Here is a 14,460-nt window from a genome sequence, read left to right on the forward strand (position 1 = left end):
GTGGTGGTGGTGCTGCTGCTGCTGGGGGGAGGCTCCAGCCCATCCCCTGCAGCCTCAGACGGCTGCCCACTGGTGGTGGTGGTGCTGCTGGTGGGGGGGAGGCTCCAGCCCATCCCCTGCAGCCTCGGACGGCAGCACAACCATGGTTGGTGGTGGGGGCTCTATCAAAGTTCCTGCCCAGGACCCTTGTCCTTCCTGCCTGCAAGTGCTGGCTCCTTGGAGTTCCTGGCAGCAGCTGGGGCAGGCTCCTTGGTCTTCCTGGCAGCAGCTGGAGCAGGCTCCTTAGTCTTCCTGGCAGTAGCTTGGGCAAGCTCCTTACCCTTGAGGCTGCCTGGTGCAGGCTCCTTCACCATCAGGACATGTGCCCTGGATCCTTTCCCATCACGAGCGGGTGTGGTGACTACTGGACCCGTGGACTGGGTGGCAGAGGTGCTTGGCTGGGTTCTTGCCACCCTGGCCAGATGTGCAGGATGGGGGGAGCGGTAGGGAAGAGGTCAATGGTGGATAGGAAAAGATTTTTAGGGACATTGGGGCGGGAAGAGGGAGAAGGTTTGGGAGTGGAGGCAGAGGTAATGGTTGTTGGAGGTGTCTGCGGATTTTGGGTGCATGTACATGGGCTGGATGCTTTTGTGAGGTGGATGGCTGTTAGGTGTTTGAGTGCTTGCATTTGTGTACTTTGGGAGGGGGTGACAGACACAATGGGAGAGGACCCAGGGGACGTGTGCATGGCTGTTGTGGAGGTGTCTACAGTGAGGTGTGTGTTCTGTTAGGTGTGGTGGTGATGCTGGTAGTGGATGATGATGTAGTCCATGCAGATGTGAGTGTAGACAGAACTGGGAGGGAGGTGGAGGAGGAGACAGTGGAAATAGTGGATGTTGGTATGTCTGCATCTGAATGGTGTTTGTGTGAGTGCCTGTGGGATGATGTGTGGTGCTTCTGTGTTTGCCTGTGCCACTCTTGTGTGTTGTCTAGTGTGCATGCTAGTCTGCCTGTGTGCTTGGGATAGGTTAGGGTTGAGGCGAATGGGATTGGGAAGAGGAAGATGGAGAAGGGAGGGTATAAACGGGGACAATGGCTGCCATCAGAGAGAAGGACAGAGCCTGGATCCATCTCTGTTGGGCCACCAAGCCAGTGTGAATGCCCTCACGGAATGCATTTGTCTGTTGCATCTGGGCTGCCAGACCATGGATGGCATTCACAATGGTTGGCTGCCCTACAGAGATGGATCTTAGGAGGTCAATAGTCTCCTCACTCAGGACAGCAGGGTTCACTGGGGCAGGGCCTGAGGTGCCTGGGGCGAAGGAGATTTCCACCCTCCTGGGCAACTTGATGAGGGGCTGCTGGGAGGGTGGTGCTGGTACGGGGGTGGTGGCTGTACCTATAGCTAGGGTAGTCACAGAGGTGTCCCCACCACCTGAGGGCTTCCATCTGAGGAGGTATCTGTGTCAGAACTGTCCCCTTCAGTCTCCGCCGTGGTGCTCCCCTCGCCCTCCATCCCACTGGTGCCCTCAGCATTGGTGGACTCCACCAGATGATGCCAATGCACATAAGTACAGGGTGACAAAACAAAAAGGGGGGAGAGACAAAGGATACACTTGGTCAATGTCTGCACCAACACCACAGTTGGTGTACACAGCACACTCACACACAGGGTACAGGCCTACACACTATGCATTGCACTACCAGTGATATTGCTAGCCACTGAGGCATAGGGAGGGGCAAACACTGGCAAATCCAGCACACCTAGGACCCACGCAGCCTTGACCAGTAGTGGATGCCTACAAGCTAAGTAGCAGGATTATCACTTCAGACCTATGCTGCCATGTCAGGCCTGGCATAGGGGCACCCACTGACACACATCCCCCATCCGGATACCACCCTACCATGCGTAAGTTGTAATAATGGTCACTGTACTAACCCCCTTGTGGCTGCTGTGATGCCCTCAAGCACCCATCCAGCTCAGGATAGCCCACTGCCAGTATGAAGGCCATCAAGGGAGTCAGGGTTCGACGGGCACCCCTTCCTCTTTGGGAGGCCATCCCCAGCTGGGCCTCTGCCGTCTTCCGTGCTCAGAGTCTCAGGTCCTCCCACCGTTTCCCACAGTGGGTGCTCTGCCTGCCGTAGACCCCCAGGGTCCGCACGTGCTTGGCGATGGCACACCATATACCCTTCTTTGATGGGCGCTGACCTGTAGAGGAAATACACACAGGAAAATAGTATTAGTCAGACAGTCCTGCCTGTTACACCCACCCCCCTTACACAAGGCCTTCACACACGACTCCATACATTCATGCCACATGCATTGTGCCCACAGTGTACTCACCTGTTGGTCTGGAGACCCATACAGCAGTCCATACTGGGGTAGGACCCCATCCACCAATCTCTCCATCTCTGCCGAAGTGAAGGCAGAGGCCGCTTCCCCAGTCACACGAGCCATGGCAGGTTCCAGACACAGGTCACAGCAGCACATGCAGAGTACGTCGTCTCCGGTTGAAGGTCAGGTAGCAAGTGAGGGACCGTCACCGCTGACATACATCAACATTGGCCACTGTAACCCATAGGGCCCAATTATAACCAATGAGGAGTTGCACAGCGGTTCCCGATTGCCTCCTGCAACGGCGCACAACGTCAGCAGAATTACGTCACTTCCACTTGTCCCTCCACACAGGACAGGTGGACGCCATTTCTGGGGGGAGGGGGGGTGTCATGGCCCTGAATAATTACTGCATCACTGTTTAAATTTGGACATACAGGATAATTTTCACTGACCAATTACAATTTGACAGCATACATTGTACTATTGTAGCCCCATTGTTCAGTTTGTGACTGGCTCCTCACTCTTTTGCCCCATAGATTGCTACCGCTGTGGATGAATAGGAAATTGAGACATACCCCCATGTACAGACTGCTGGTGGATTTGGCAACAATGGAGGACAGGCACATCATCCTCACCTATATAATGGACAGGGCCACAATCACAGAGCTGTGTTTTCCCAATTGGAGCCTGACCTGATATCTGCCATACGTCACCCCACTGGGATCCCCCCTCCTGTGCACGTTCAGTGCTCCATTTCTTGGCAACTGGTTCTTTCCAAGTGACAGCAGGAATGTCACAGCCAATGTTCTCAATAGTGCTGACAAGAGTGTTGTCTGCCCTGATTAAACACATGTGTAGCTACATAGTATTTCCCCAGGTGAAAGATTTGGCCACAATGAAGGCTGACTTCTTTGCAATGGGACATATCCCCAACATAATCGGTGCAATTGATGGAGCACATATTGCATTTGCCCCCCGTCAAAATGAACAGGTGTTCAGAAATCGTAAGAGTTTCCACTCAATGAACGTACAGATGGTGTGCTTGGCGGACCAGTACATCTCCCACGTCAATGCTAAGTATTTTGGGTCTGTGCATGATGCCTTTGTCCTGAGGAATAGCAGCATCCCAAATGTGATGGCCCAACTACAGAGACAGATGGTGTGGCTGATAGGTAAGCCCTAGTTCCCACCCAGGACATGTTGGTGTATGGGTATGGTGTGGGCCATATGGGATAGTGTGCGGCTAAATGTTGTCCCTCAATATTTGCAGGTGACTCTGGTTACCCCAACCTATCTTGGCTGCTGACCCCTGTGAGGAATGCCACGACAAGGGCAGAAGAACGTTACAATGAGGCACATGGGAGAACCAAAAGGATCATTGAAAGAACCTCTTGAAGGCCAGGTTTTGGTGCCTCCATCTAACAGGTGGATCCTTGTGCTACTCACCCAAGAAGGTCTGCCAGATAATAGTGGGATGCTGCATGTTGCACAACCTTGCCCTGAGACGCCATGTACCCTTTCTGCAGGAGGAGGAGGCTGGAGGTGCCCGTGTGGCAGCAGTGGACCCTGTGGATAGTGAGGATGAGGAGGCAGAGGATGAGGATAAGGACAAAAGAACAGCAGTGATCAGACAATATTTCCATTGACACATAGGTAAGACAGTGTTACTTCACATTTCATTGTCATTCTTTTAAATTTCTTTGGCACTGGCATGTTGTTATTTCCTACTTCTATACCCACTTGCTGTACCCTTTGGCAATTCATTTTACAGATGTTGGTGCCTCACAATAGCTCCTGGTGTCATTCATATGTGCTCATTTACTGTACAGTTGAATTGCAATGTTTGTACCTGGTTAAACAAATACATACTTAAAAAAATGTGACATACTCCATACTTCTATTTTTCCAAGGGTGTTTATTGAAGTGCTAAGATATTGAGGGGCAAGTGCAATGGGACAGGGTGATGATGGAGGAAAGTCCAGGGTATGGATCCAGTCTGTTTGTAGCACAGGTGCATTGTACAAGGGGACATAGGAAGTGGAACAATGGCAGTTCAAGGTGGACAGGGTGACTGAGTGGTACACAAGGGGGACAATCAGGAGAGTCTCATTTCCTGCGGGGGTCTTGGCAATAGTCTCTGGCTTCTGTCTGGATCGCAGGGAACATTTACTGGGTGGTTCTCCTTCTACAGGGGGAGGGGAGCTGGTGGTCTGTGACAGCTGTCCTCTCTGTGTCCTTGTCCTCCTGTGCCTGTGTCCCCTGAACGGTGTGCCAACCTTCACTGACCCCAGGACACTAATTGACTTGGGTATGAGGTGTGGCCTGGGGTCCCTTTAGAGTTGGACACACTGCTGATTGACGTGTCCTGGGGACAGAGGTGTGGGGACACTGGGTGGCTGCTGTGGTGTTGGATACTGATGGGGAAGCTCTGTGTTGGAATGGGTGTGGGCTGGGGTATCCGACTGACCAGTGATCCCTGATGGGCCAGGGAGTTCATCCAGATCCAGTAGTCTAGGGTTGTTGTCATCAATGGGGGCATCTTCCGGTGGGGGACTGGGTAGCCGTGGCACCTCCTCGCCACTGGGATCGGCTGGGGCACCTGTGGGGATGTCGGTGGTGTATTATGCTACATGTGTGTGAAGTATTCTACATCCCTAGCTTCCCCTATATCATTGTTGTTGCCCTGCCACCTTTGTTTGTGTATGGAGATGTATTGTGGGATTGTTAGTTCCCCATGCTGTGCATGCATTGGTGGTGGGTGTACATACAGGGCTGGAAGCGATGTTCATGCAGTGAGTATGGCATGCAGGGCTTGGCATTTAGGATTGTTTTTTGTGTTGGTAGACTGTGTGGGATGGAGTAGAGTAATGGGTGTCAGGGTGATGAGTGGTATTGCCTTGCAGGCATGGGAGGATAGGTAGTAAATATTGACTCACCAGTGTCCAGTCCTCAGGCAACTCCAGTGAGTCCTTCAGGATGCAATATTACCAAGAATGTCAGCTGTGGAAGAAGAGGTGGGGGTCCACTGCCAGTCCTCTGCATGGCAGCTGGTACCTTGCTGCCATGGAAAGTACCTTCCCCTGTAGGTCATTCCACCTCTTCCTGATGTCGTCCCTTGTTCGTGGATGCTGTCCCACGGCATTCACCCGGTCCACGATTCTCCACCATAGTTCCATCTTCCTTGCAATGGAGATTTGATGTACCTGCTCTCCAAACAGCTGTGGCTCTACCATGACTACTTCCTCCACTATGACCCGTAACTCCTCATCAGTGAAACGAGGGTGCCTTTGTGGGGACATGGGTGTTGTGTGGTGTGTGTTGTGCAGTGGGTGTTGAGTAATGTGGTGGGGTGTGGGGTGCGTGACGGATGAATGGGTGTTTGTGGTGTGTGTGTAGTTGTGTCTATGATTTGCATGGCTATCTCTTGGTTATTTTTCGTGTTAGGAAAGGGTTGTTGGTAATGTAGGTGTGTGTTTTATAGTGCTGTGGGTGGGTGGGTGGGTGTGGTATGTGTATCTGTGACAGGTGTGTGTTTTTAGTATTGGCCAATGCTGTGTTGTTTTATATTTGGGTGGCCATTCTGACCGCGCCGGTGTATACCGCCAATGGTTTACCACCGTTGAATGTCGGCTGTGGTGATTCGTAGGTTGTAATGTGGAGGGAGTTGTTTTGTTGGCGTAAAGGTATGGGTGTTTTTACCGACACTTTAACAGTAACCTTTGGTCTGTCAGATATGTGTTTGTGGCAGTAGTCTGTCTGTTTAGTGTGTGTGTGTCATAATATTTCGAACGGATGTTCGCTTCCACGACGGTATGTTGGCATCCATCACCGTGGCAGTAATTTGGGATTCACTACCAAAGTCATAATGAGGGCCTAAGTCTTTTTGGCCCGAGACTTCAGAAAACAGGAGGCAAGCTCAATTCTAGCCATTGGACAGCACTTCTCAGCAAACTCAATGGGCAGTGGGGCAGCAGGGCAACCGCAGGACAGCAGTCGTTCACAGCAAAGCAGTCTAGATGAGTCCTTTCGGCATCCAGGTATTTCCTCTTGCAGGGGCAGCTGCTCCATGAGGGTGGCAGAGTGTCAGCCCCCCGCCAGCAGCAACTGCTGCAAAGCCTTTTTCAAGGAAGGGATAATAAACCATGTTTATTATCCATTCCTTGTGAAAGGGGCAGGCCACAGGCAGTGCCGAGCAGAGGAGAGTGCTCTGTGCACTCCTCTCAGAGCGCACTGGTGTTTACCTGCCCGAGATGGCCGGCCAAACCCACATGCGCACAGGGCTCTCTCCAGTCCAGCAACACAGTTGCTGGACTGGAGAGAGCCTGCAAAGGCTCCCAGTCTGCCAGGGAGAGACCTGGCTGGCGCTCCCAGCCAATCTGATGCTGCTTTGAGCAGGGTCAGGACTGGCTGCAGGGCAGGCTCGGAGCCTGTGCATGCAGCCGCTAGCAGAGACGGAGGAGCAGCGTGGTTCTCCAGGCAGCAGCCCAGGTATGTTTATTATTTTTAAAATGTTTTTATTTATATTCCCACCCTCCCCGTGCGTGCCTCCCTGCCCTCTCTAACATCGTGAGCCACGATTGTCCTCTTAACAGGTTGCAGGTTCAGGTCCAGAAGTGTCTGATTTGGTGGGGTCAGACACCCAATTTATATACCCAAAAACACCTTTGAAGTGGGGGAGACTTCAAAGAGTGGTTTTGAAGTGCACAAGGTCCCCTTTCAGTACAGGTTTGTCTACCAGGGTCCCAGTAGGGGGTTGGCACTCTATTGTGTGAGGGCAGGCCACTAGCCTTTGAAATGTAAGTGTCAGGCCCTCCATTCTTCCAGCCCAGGAAGACCCATTCAGTATGCAGATGAGTGCAAGTGTGACTGAGTATTCTGTGTTTGTGGTTGTATGGCTAAAATGCACAAGGGAGCTGTCAACCAACCCAGCCCTAGCGTGGATTGGAGACAGGCTACAAGGTACAGATGGATTGTAAGTGCAGAGGAATGCTAACTTTCTAAAAGTGGCATTTCTAATATAGCAATATAAAATCCAACCTCACCAATAAGCAGGATTTTGTATTACCATTCTGCCATACTAAATATGATCTGTTTACCCTTTTCTGATCAGAATCTACCACTCAAACGGTATATGAGGGTAACTCTAATGATATCTTATGAGAGGAGCAGGCCTCACAATAGTGTAAAACCAGTTTAGGAGTTTTCCACTGCCAGGACATATAAACCACACAGGTACATGTCCTGCCTTTTACCTACATAGCACCTTGCCCTATTGGGTACCCAGGCCTACCTTAGGGGTGACTTATATGTAGAAAAATGGGAGTTTAAGGCATGGAAAGTAGTTTTAAAATGTGTAAAAGCCAAGTCGAAGTGTCAGTAAAACTGCACACACAGGCCTGAGTCATGGTTAAGGGGCTACTTATGTGGGTGGCACAACTAGCGCTACAGAATCACTAGTAGCATTCAGTTTACAGGCTCTGTGCAGTGCACATGTAGTGCACTTTACTAGGGACTTGCAAGTCAAGCAAATATGCCAATTGGGAATGAAGCAATGTTACCATGTTTAAGGGGGAGAGCCTATGCACTTTAGCACTGGTTAGCAGTGGTAAAGTGTGCAGAGCCCTAAAACCAGCAAAAACAGTGTCAGAAACGTGGCAGGAGGCAGGTGAACAGTTGAGGGATGACCACCCTAAGGCTGTCAGTTCTAACAAAAAGAATGAATTAACAGTGTTTCTCACAGCTCCTGGGAAAGGAAGGGTGGTAACTTTGCATCTGTTAATTACTTGCCACACTGCACCAGGAATGGGGATAGCCCAGGCCCACTAAACAAAGGAGGAAAGCCAGACAACTGGAGTCAAAACGGGTAGGTGCTCCTCTTTTGGTGGGGGAGGCTCTGGAAGTGATGTCAGCGATGTGTGTAGCTGAGACCCCAGGAGCAGACGTGACCAGTGGCACCTCCATGAGGCCGTCTTGAACTGTGCCAGCATGCTGTACAGGAGGGTTGGGACCAAGGTGAAGAGATGATGTTGCATCCTACAATTGTCCAGTGGTGCATAGCTTCTAGAAACTGCCACCCCACTTTAAAGTCTTGCAGATGGGGGAGATGATCTCTTTTTTATTCTGTTTGTGCTCTGAGCTACTGCACCATGGACTGCAACAGCTGTGGACAATTGGAAGGAACCCCCCTTAGTTTCCAAGAGGGCTAAGGACTCAGGACCCAGCTGACCCCAGGACCAGTGGGTCTCTCCATGGACCAGTGAGGCTGCCCCACTTACACACTCTTACGACCAGTTAGGTGAAAGACCTGGACTTCTGTGACCAGAGGCAAAGACCGTAAGAGGACCGGGAGAGTGTTGGCATGCTCCCCCATTTGTGGTGGGCCCATCCCTAGCCCCCTCTGCCTATGTCAGGTGGTGGGCCGCTAACAAGAGAAAGCACACCCTGCCCAAAGATGTGGGTGGGAGAGAAGAGCTGCCATCTCCCCTTCGGCAGCCAGAATTCTGCTGTCAGGATAGATGCCGGCAGTTGCAGCCAGGGTTGGGACCCCCAAAGTGGCCCCCATCATTGGGGCATGTGGGGTGCTCGGGTTGGACTGTGCACACCAAACAAAAAAAGTAATGCACAGCATGAGGCAGTGCACCACTTTAAAACAAAGGAAAAGATAAGGGGCTCTCCGCGGCACAGTGAGAGAACTGCAAATAAAATATTATCCGCTCCTAACTGAAGCACTCCAAAATGCCCATTGGGGCTTCCTAATCTCCATCTTTTCTGTGCCATGTGGTGGCCCTAGGAGGAAAGAGCCACCATCAATGAACATAAAAAGTGTTGAGAGTGTCTGTAAGAGTTATGGCAGCCCTGCAAAAGTCATTTTTAAGGTACTGACCCTATGTTTGCAGGGTCAAGAAATCCGTTAATCTTTGGGATTTTAATCTAATTATTTTAAAGCACTCCCTAGGTTGGAGCTTTTGCTGTACAGCTGAGTGTACAGTGCTCTCTCTGCACTTATTTTATAACTGCATTTAATGTGATTGAAGGTATATAAGGACCGTTCATGGTGTACACTGCCCTATAGGGGCTGAATCTATGATTGTATTCAATATGGCCACAAAATGGTGTTCTCTGGAGGCTGTTTGTATCGTGTCATTTTATGTAACATGAAAGTATGCAGAAAAGCATAAAAAACATGTTATGTTCATTTCAAAATGGTTTATTGCTATAATAATGTTGGCAGTGATCTATAGTATTTTCAATCAGCCTAATGTATGTATTTGTAAATGTGTAGTGTTTAGTAATGTGTATGCAATGAATGTACTTTTCCTTTTTCTAAAGACAAAGCACTAACTGGACAATCATTTATTGATTGTTATTATTGTGTGTCAGCAAACGGTGATTAATATCTCACACCTTCTCCCGCGAGGAGGCCCTTGCCCTATTCACTACCCTGAGAAAGTCAAGCATTATAAAGGGATGTTTGCTTCCCAGTTAGGGAAATTATGGACCTATTGCTTGTTCAGGGCACACAGGGTGCAAAATCTAATAGCCCATTTTCCTTGCTTGCACCTCGAACCATGGTATTGTTTATTTGCTACTGCCTAATTTTGAAATTTTCAATCCATGGCATACTCTGTTGAAAAAGTCAAAAATAAAATAAAATTACAACACAGCAATGAAAGGTACAGTTAATGGACAATGTGCATCTAAATACATGATGGCTCTTTTATATTACACATGCACTTTGGATTCACGTTTTGCACTCAGAGCCCCAGCTGATATCCCACAATAACATCTACCAATCTTGACTGCCCAGGGAAACTCATGTTTGCTGGAATTTAAGTGTCATTATCCAGCTTGGAGATTAAGGGGTATATTTATCAAAACATCATGCAGTGCAGCAAGTCACTAAGCTGCGTTGCTCTGCATGATAGGGAATGGACAAGAATGTGCTACACTTAACATCCTGCAGTGCATTCCTGTTGTTTTTCACTGCACTGGTGCACAATGTCCTGCCTAATGCCACTGCAGGAACCCTTGCACCATGGTGCAAGGATGCCTGCATTTTAAGCAGGATTGTTTTAGTGCAGGAAGTGGCACTTTCCTGCACAAAAACAATCTTGAGGGACGTTTTCTTATGTCTAGGTCTGCTAAAGAGTGCAGCAAACATAGGAAGAGGACGTAACAAGCAGAAGTAACAATATTTCTCCTCATTATGACTCAAGAGTGTAGGTGTGGCATTTTAACGCATACCCACCTGCTAGTAATGGTAAATCTGGCAATGTGCCAAAATCCATGGGTGGATGCTTAGGAATATCCATGTTCCACCCATGGAACAGATTTCCAGTGCAGAGTAATGAAACACAGCAAATTGTGCTGCGTTGAGTTACTCTAGATTTATCAAGCCCGACATTGCTTGACAAATCTAAATTAAGAGTTGTGTCACTTTTGAGCCCATTGCATGGCAGATAGGCAAAGCAAGTATTAATAAATATGCCCGAACTACTTTAACATGCCAATAACCTGTAGGAAAAAGCAAACCTAGGAAAAGGGCGAAGCCTGTTCCAAAACTATAAGGACAATTCAAAACAGGCTAAAGTAGGATGACACCAGCAGGCCATTGAATGAAGGTGGCTTTCACAGACCTCAATCTGTCCATGTGCGTGAGGTAAGGACAATGGCAGTGCAAAACCTAAAGAAAAATAGTTCACTTGTATGGAAAAAACACTTCCGGCTTCATGCTTTTACTGTTAGAAGGAACATTTCCTAGAAAGAAAACATGAGTAATTCTAATACTATTATCAAATGAGTTTTAAAAAACACATTGTTGGATATACAACAACAAGGTCACAACCCACAACAAGTACCCATCATTCATCCTTAACTTGCGTTAATATTTTTATGGTGTTAATGCGTGATGTATTCTGGATTCTGCTACCACTGTAGTATTTTAAAGGTATGTGCACTAGAACCCTTGTGGTTTTGGGTGGACTCTGAACAAGATATATGCAATAGATGAGAGGTGATAAGGTGTTGTTAACAGAAAATATGATGTAATGCATACGTTAGTGTATTCTCATGAAGAAAGTAACGTTTGAATGCAGCTCCCATGTGGCTTTGTTCATGTGTATGATCCAGGGCTGGGGAAGTCGCTACAACTGGTGACGAGATGGTGATACGTGCCCAGAGAAGACAACACTGTTCTCTCTTGGAGTTTGCAATGTTACAGTCAACTGCATTTCCATGCCACTTGTGCCTTGAATTGATATATAATGCTTTGCGACTGGCACATGTGGAGTAAAAGTTCTGCTCCAATCCAATCACAGTTAAGGAGAAGTAGAAAACCCTGCAAAGGAGCACACTTCAAATGTTACCAAAACTGCCTAAGAGTTGATTGATAGAGAAGCTGTGCCATGCATCATATACAGAATAATTATTCAGATGAAGCAAGAAATAACAATTGCATCACCAAAGTACGAAAGACAGAATATAAATATACTGACCATCAAGGGCAACAGAATCACCCAGCGACGCACCTCCTCACGTGACCTCTGTTTGCAGGAGTTGTCAGTGCCATCATATTCAGTGAAAGCTGTCTAAAAACCATGTGCTCTCAATGGTGGCAGAAGGGAGCGCAAAATATAATGGAGATGTGTCTCTGAATCCACCACCTTCTTTCAATGCTTTTAAGAAGCAAATCATTGGTGCCAGGTGGGCTGCTTGGATTGAAAACTTTTGACAACTTACAAGATGCACTAGTGGATGAAGATGACAAGAAGATCATCAAATATTTAGAAAACCTTGCAAGTGACTGAGTGAAAGAAGTGCTACAGAAAATCTCACAGACTGATGTGAAATCATACCCAAAGATAAAAGAGGCTTTAGAAGCTTGGTTCAATCCAATGCCAAATGTCAACTATGAAAGGTATATCGTCAACCAAGCACAACAGGTTGGCGAAACAACAGATTAATTTTTTGAAAGATTTAATGCACTCATTAAACATTACAAGTTCTGTGACTTCACTGATGAAGAAGCCATGTGCCTCAGATAATTGATGGCTGTGTTTCAGAATTGTTCAGAAAGCACATGATAAGAGAAACACACAGATTCGAGAAAATGCTGATGGCTGCAAGAACAGATGGATGAGCCGAAAGACAAGCTACTGACCTGGAAGCAGGAATGGCACACCATGAATTGGTATTGACTTTGAAATGTAGGCATAAGCATTAACAGGACACATGTAGGTTGATATCTTCAGAGAAAACAAAACTACGCTTCCAATGTGGATTTTACATTTCCTCATGAAGGTAAATATCCTACCATTTGACAGGTTTGCAAAGGCTTTGGAAGATAGATCCACTTCATAACTGTGTGTCAGACCAAGGAAAACTCAAATGTATTACAAGAATGTTACAAGAATGTTCCAGAAGCATCTGTGCTGCACCCATAAACACGAAGAGCACCATCAGCTATGACAAAAAGAAAACCAGGCAAAATCAATCATCATGGAGCTTATCTTACAAAGATTCTTCGGCATCACTATTAAGCACCAACAAAGAAGATGAATGTGCACTGATGATATCCACAAAAATATGGCATGCACATGTGGGGTTAGCTGCCTGTAAAGCGGATCATAATTTAAAGAAAGTGCACCAAACTGAGTGGTAAATATAATTTGAACACTTTTCCAAAATCAAGTTGAAGGTGAACGACCATTCAATAACCTTCATCATAGAAAGCAGTGCGTCGATTAATATCATGCCCATAGAAAGGTTTAACAGCCTATCCCTTGTACCTTGTCTCACTCCAACAGGCACAAAAGTATTTATATTGGCTGCTTCTGAACCATTGCAAAGCCAAGGGTCTTTCTTATAGACAAAGCAATACAAAAATATATTGGTACAAGCCACCATTCACTTTCTACAAGGGACTTTGACTAGTGCCTGTTTACTCAGTTTTGCCACTGGTGCTGACAAGAAATGAATATCCCTCTACTACAAACTCTGTGTCAAATCAGATATTTTGAACCAATCCCAAGTGTGCATAGCCTGGGAAAACACAAGAAAGTGATAGTTCAACTTCATTTCAGTGAAGACATTTGCCCTGTTGCTCAGTGACACTGCAGAGTTGCTTCCCATCTACAAAAAGCTGTTGAGAAAGAACTGGAAGCACTCAGTGAACACTCCACAGATTCAAAACCAGAGGTTTCACCCATAGTAGTAGTACCAGAAAAGGACAGTAGTGAAGTGGTCCACATTTGTGTTGTTGTGTGCCAGGCAAACAAAGCCATTGAGAAGGAAAAACATCCTGGTCCACATATAGCAGACATGATCATGTAATGAACTGAGCCAATATTGTTCCCACCTTATCCTGAATAAAGCATATCATCAACTCAAGCTAGAGGAAAATTATAGGTACATTACTACCTGTGCAACACATGTTGGTTTGTTCAGGTATAATGGACTGAGCTTTGGAGTGTCCTTGGGTGCTGAAATATTTCAGAATGTAATTTGCCTTGTGATTCAGTCTGTTTCACATGTTTTGCTACCGTGATGACATACTGGTTTTTGGGTGAACAAGAAAAAAACATGATAAATCCCTGACCCATGTGTGCCAACTACTTACTAACGCAGGGATCACTCTGAATGTCGCCAAGTGTGAGCTTTTACAAGACCAAACTCAATTAATTTGGGCACATCTTCTCTGATGGGGTGCATGACTCCAGGTCCAGACAAGGTGCAAGCTCTATCATCCATCCCCTTCCCTCTCCTCAAGACATCACCATGCTGAGATCCTTTGTAGGCATGGCCAGTTATTGCTAAAGCTATATCTGCAACTTTGTACCCCATTGAGAGAATATACAAAGCAAAATGTATCATTTCAGTGGTCTCCAGAATACAACCAAAGATTCAAAGACATTTATCATTCATTTGAGAATGCAACAGAAATGGCCTACTTTGACCCAAAGTTACATACTAAAATAATGGTTGGTAAAGGACTGATAGGGCTAGGGCCAATCCTTGAACAGCACAGTGGTCACCCTGATGCTCTGAGACACATTGTGGCCCATGTCAATCAAAGCTTGTCTGATACAGAACATACTTACTCACAGCCAGAAAAAGGGAGTCTGGCTGTGGTGTGGTCCTGCAAA

This window comes from Pleurodeles waltl, chromosome 6 (assembly GCF_031143425.1).
Source record: "Pleurodeles waltl isolate 20211129_DDA chromosome 6, aPleWal1.hap1.20221129, whole genome shotgun sequence".
Classification (NCBI taxonomy): domain Eukaryota; kingdom Metazoa; phylum Chordata; class Amphibia; order Caudata; family Salamandridae; genus Pleurodeles; species Pleurodeles waltl.